The following is a 5,277-nucleotide window of genomic DNA, read 5'->3' on the forward strand; positions in this document are numbered from 1 at the left end:
TAACTTAAAAGGAAACTTTATATCCTCAAAAAAAGTACATTATATTTTATAGTTTTAGTGGAAAATGTGAACTATAAATCTACAAGTATATTTTAGCAATTCATTTTTTTCTAACTAAAACTATTAATTCATCTTTCCCAGTATAAAGATTTGAGAGCTTGTTATTTGATTATTTTCCTCACTTTGGAACTTATCATACATCAGACATGCAATGTCATTAATTTTAATCATTTTACAGAGATTTGTTTGCAATGTATAAAAATTCATGGCGATAGCACAGAGCAGTCCAGGAGGAATTATAAAAAGAAAAAAATATCAAATAAGAGGTATTCAGAGGCCAATGACAGGCCTTCTCAAAATGCACTAGAATATTGATTATTTTAAATAAAAATTACATAAAATACAGCCAATGAAAGAAGAACACTCTGACTTCCCCATTTTAGTTTCCAGAAAGCAAGAAATAAATTTCCCATGTAAAAAGTATCCTTTTTGCACCAAAAGTAAAGAGATATCCTTATCACCAGAGATGGGAAATTTACAGTAGAGAAGTCTGTATAAACAACTCTAATTACTTTTTGCTAATTTACTACCCCAGCCCAAATTCCGTTTAGAATTTCTTACTAATTGAAGCTCTCAAAGTTGTTTTCATTTTCCTGTAAATTCCTCACAGATCTGTTGTCTCTTTGTCTAAGTGACTAGTATAAAAACTATCTGCCTTGTTCATATGTCTGGATCACAATTTCATTATTAGGCCTCTGTGCACACATAATTAAACCTTGTTGTTGTTTTTTTTCTCCTGTTAATTTGCCTCATGTCAATTTAACTCTTAAAGCTAGAAGATTTTGAAGGGTAGAAAAATAATGTATTTACTTCCCTACAGGTATTTCTCATTAGCCATGATATCTTAAGTGCTGTGTTACAAAAACACACGATTCATTAAAAACTATTTTCCAAATTTGTCTTTAAGGAACACTTAGAAGAAAGGAGAAGGAATCAACCCAATTTTATATAAATTTCAACTATCATGAAAACAATTTTACTAACCTGAAACTATTGTCTTGTACTTTTGACATTAAAGTTTCACTGCCATTTTCCAATAGGAACAGCCTGAAAAAAAAGAAAAAAAAAACAGCCTAAAAACATTCCATCTTTTTAAGCTATATTATAAATGAGCATTGATTAAAAGTAGCTAAAAAAAGAAAAGCCACTAATGTATTTTATACAGTCACTGATCAGATATTGATATGTAATATTTCATTTTCTTTAGGACATTAAGAGATGCTATGTATCTAAAAACCACAGTTTGCATGATAGCACATCTATCATAAAGCGCTATTGCTTAATATTACTGCTTTGCCTTACAGACACTTTGCAAATAATCTTTCACACAAACCTATTAGAATAAAAGAAAATGAAATACAAAAGGACCTATATAATGAGAAAAAAAAAATCTCTATTTTGTCACATGAAGGTTATTTTTGGAAGCAACCCGAAAAGAACATACCTTTTTAGAGTTTAAGGAATTATTAGAAAATTAGGGAATTATTGCTGATTTCCTAAACTTGTGTCCAAATTCCATTACTATTTGACACATATGGTACAGGAATTCCCCAAACAAGATGATCAGTGAGTAGTTTAGAGAATTAATATCAATTCTTTTTACTAAGCCTTAATTCTCTCTTACTAATTTTTATATGTAAAAGTGTAATAGTACATCAGCAAATTTCCATTAGTTAATTCAAGACAGACCAATAATAAAGTGTGCTTTCATTGTGCTCTAAAAATGACATTTTTCTACTGATAGTTCAATTCTTAAAAATTTTATTATCCATGAAAATTATCATACCTCAGACATGCTAGAAAATTTAAGGTTTAAGCTGCTAGCATTTATTCTAAAGCAAAATTTTAATACCAAATATAAGCAATAACAGGCCTAAAGAATTTTGAAGCTACTACAGAAAATAGTGAACTCTGTATTTCATTTGATTACAGAAAAAGTTTTTTATTTTATTTTTTTGAGGCTTCCCCAGTGGGCTATTTATTTATTTTTTAATGTGAAATTTATTGTCAAATTGATTTCCATACAACACCTAGTGCTCATCCCAGAAGGTGCCCTCCTCAATACACATCACCCACCCTCCCTTCCCTCCCACCCCCCATCAACCCTCAGTTTGTTCTCAGTTTTTAAGAGTCTCTTACGCTTTGGCTCTCTCCCTCTCTAACCTCTTTTTTTTCTTCCCCTCCACCATAGACTTTCATTAAGTTTTTTAAAATAGTTTGCAAACAAACCTTAAAATCTAAACACCACCAAGCTGTTACAGCAGTGAGTCCACGTGGAGATTTTTTTAAACACATGGACCGTTCCCCTTTGGCATGCCCCAGAAAACCCTTAAAAGAGAAAGCACACACACACACACACACACACACACACACACATAAGCATGAAGGGTTGGGAAGGATGGAGAAGGATGGAGCAGAGGACAGATGGTGAGAAGTGGAGAGGGGCTGGGGAAGAGAGGAGTGGAGGTGGAATGTTAGTGATAAGAAAAAGTAAGGCAAGTTAGACAAAGACCACTGAAGCACCTGCTTTTCACTGCCTGGAGATGCATTTCTTGCATCCAAGTAGCCCGTGGAACAGTTGTGGCCACTACCTTTGGGTGCCTAAGGAGGCTGAGCAAAGCAAATTCTGATTTTAGCCATCAGAAAAAACATGACATGAAAGGCTGCCTGCCTGCCTTCATCCCCTTGGCTTATGACACCTATGCACGTGACACTGAACTAGCACAGACTGCATCACAATCAGGCACGCTATATGTATCTATAGGCAATGTTCATGACTCACCATAACCGAGGCCCATAGTCTCAGTTTCCCACGGCTGAGCTCCAGCTTCAACTGTGGCTGAAGCCAAACAGAGCATTCCTGGCCTCAATTCCTCCTTTGATTGACTATCTCCCACTGAAAGAGTTCCGGTGTTGGTGCCTGATGGAGATCTCACTCAAGATCTAACTCAAGATGAATGCTTCAGTTACCCACTTCGAAATGTCCACACTCTATGTCAGAGACTTGCACCCTGAAGTGAATGAGGCAATGTTGTATGGGAAATTCCTTAGAGCTGGGCCTATCCTTTCCATTCGGTTGTGCCGCGATGAGGTAACACGCCACTCCCTGGGCTAAGCGTATGTAAACTTCTTGGTGCAGGTGGATACTGAGTGGGCTCTGAACACTATGAACTTTGATATTATGAATGGCAAACTACTGCCTATTATGTGGTCCCAGCATGACCTATCACTTTGTAAGAGTGCAGTGGGCAATATATTCATTAAAAATCTTGCCATCTATTGTTAATAAGTCCCTTTATAATACATGTTCTGTCTTTGGAAACATTCTTTCTTGTAAAGTAGTAAGTGATGAAAGTGGATCAAGGGGTTTTGGATTTGTGCATTTTGAGAAATCAGATGCCACTGAAAGGGCTATTGCAAAGATGAATGGTATTCTGTTGAAAGGTAGGCGAATTTTTTTGGGCAGTTTAAACCTCGCAAAAAAAGGGAGGCAGAGCTCAGAGCTAAAGCAAATATATTTACCAGTGTTTACATCAGGAATTTTGGAGATGGTGTAGATGATGAATGCCTTAAAGAAATTTTTGGTGAGTTTGGTTCTGTATTAAGTGTGAGAGTTATGACTTTTGAAAGTGGAAAATCCAAAGGGTTTGGATTTGTGAGTTTTGAGAATTGGGAAGATGCAAAGAAAGCCTTTGAAGAAATGAATGGAAAAGTCCTTAATGGAAATTAAATTTATGTTGGTAGAGCCCAGAACAAACTGGAGAGACAATATGAACTAAAACACAAATTTGAACAAATAAAGCAGGTAAACTCACCAAGGGCAAGGGGGCTAACCTCTATGTGAAAAATCTTGAAGAGGAAATTGATGACAAACAACTGAGAAGAGAATTCTCTCTCTTTGGGACAATCTCTAGTGCCAGGGTCATGATGGAGGCAGGCCACAGCAAAGGCTTTGGTTTTGTTTGGTATACAACTCCTGAGGAAGCTAATAAAGCTGTCATGGAAATGAATGGGAACACTGTGATCACCAAACCACTGTATGTGGCTATTGCACAGAGTAAGGATGAGTGCCATGCTTTCCTCACCAAGAACTACATGGAGAGAATCTCAGCTGTGAGAGATGAAGATAATCCTATAATCAACTATTGAAATAAAACACCATCAAATAACTTCATGTCGATTCTTCCTCAGTCTCACTGTGCAGTGCACATCTTTGCAAGCCTGTGTTCAGGGACAAACATCATCCATCTCAGAATATACATTATGCTATCCACACAGCAGTAGCACATAAGCCATTAGTCAGCACCTTCATACCACCACAAGTGCCAGGGATCAAATCAGCCTATCAAATCACCAGTACAACAACCCTGACCATGGCTGTTTAACCTCAAACTTCTTCTTTGGGATCACATGCAAACCAAAGATTCAAGAAAGTTACTGGTGTTGCAGATGTCTTCAGGCCTCGTAAATTTAAAGTAGGAAGGCCAGCATCCATCCAGAAGCCCATCCCTGTTGGTCATGATATGTCAAATGTATCTGTGTGGGCATCAAATTACTACTCAGAAGAATGTTTTGGGTGAAAAGCTGGTTACTCTGGTTCAAGCCATTCACCCAACTCTGGCTGGGAAATTCTCTCAAATACTGCTGGAAATGGAGGATGCTGAAATTCTTTATATGCTCAAATATCCTGAGTTCCTCTGTGCCAAGGTTAATGAAATAATCCTTATTCTGCAGTCCAACCAAGCTCAAGATAATATCCTGAAAGCTACTAACAGCACTCCCAGTATCTGACTTATGTAATATTAAATTCCTGCTTGGAAAAATGAAAGTTCCAAACAATAAAAAACATAATAATTGGAGAAATTGATGACAATAATATTTTAAGAAAAATAAATGTATACATTTCCAAGCAAATGTTGTTTCATTACTGGTATTTAATTGCGGTTTAAAACTAAACACAGGGGGCTTCTGGGAAGATGGCAGCGTAGGAGGACTCTGAGCTCAGCGTCCTGTGGATCACTTAGATTCCACCCAAACCTGCATAAATAACCCAGAAAATCACCAGAAGTTTAGCAGAATGGATTGTCTGGAGGCAAGCATAGACGAGAGGTCCACGGAAGAGGGTAAGAAGGGTGGAGAGGCGGTGCGCGCTACACGGACTTGTGGGAAGGAGCCGGGGCAGAGGGGCAGCCCTCCAGCAAAGCAGAGCCCCTGAGT

The 5,277-nt window shown here is 37.4% G+C and overlaps 1 pseudogene; it reads left to right on the forward strand.

The window, feature by feature from the left end:
* Nucleotides 1-2,722: 2,722 nt before the first annotated feature.
* LOC102949310 lies at nucleotides 2,723-4,344 on the forward strand (annotated as a pseudogene).
* Nucleotides 4,345-5,277: the final 933 nt, after the last annotated feature.

The sequence above is a fragment of the Panthera tigris genome, chromosome X (assembly GCF_018350195.1).
Source record: "Panthera tigris isolate Pti1 chromosome X, P.tigris_Pti1_mat1.1, whole genome shotgun sequence".
Taxonomy (NCBI): Eukaryota; Metazoa; Chordata; class Mammalia; order Carnivora; family Felidae; genus Panthera; species Panthera tigris.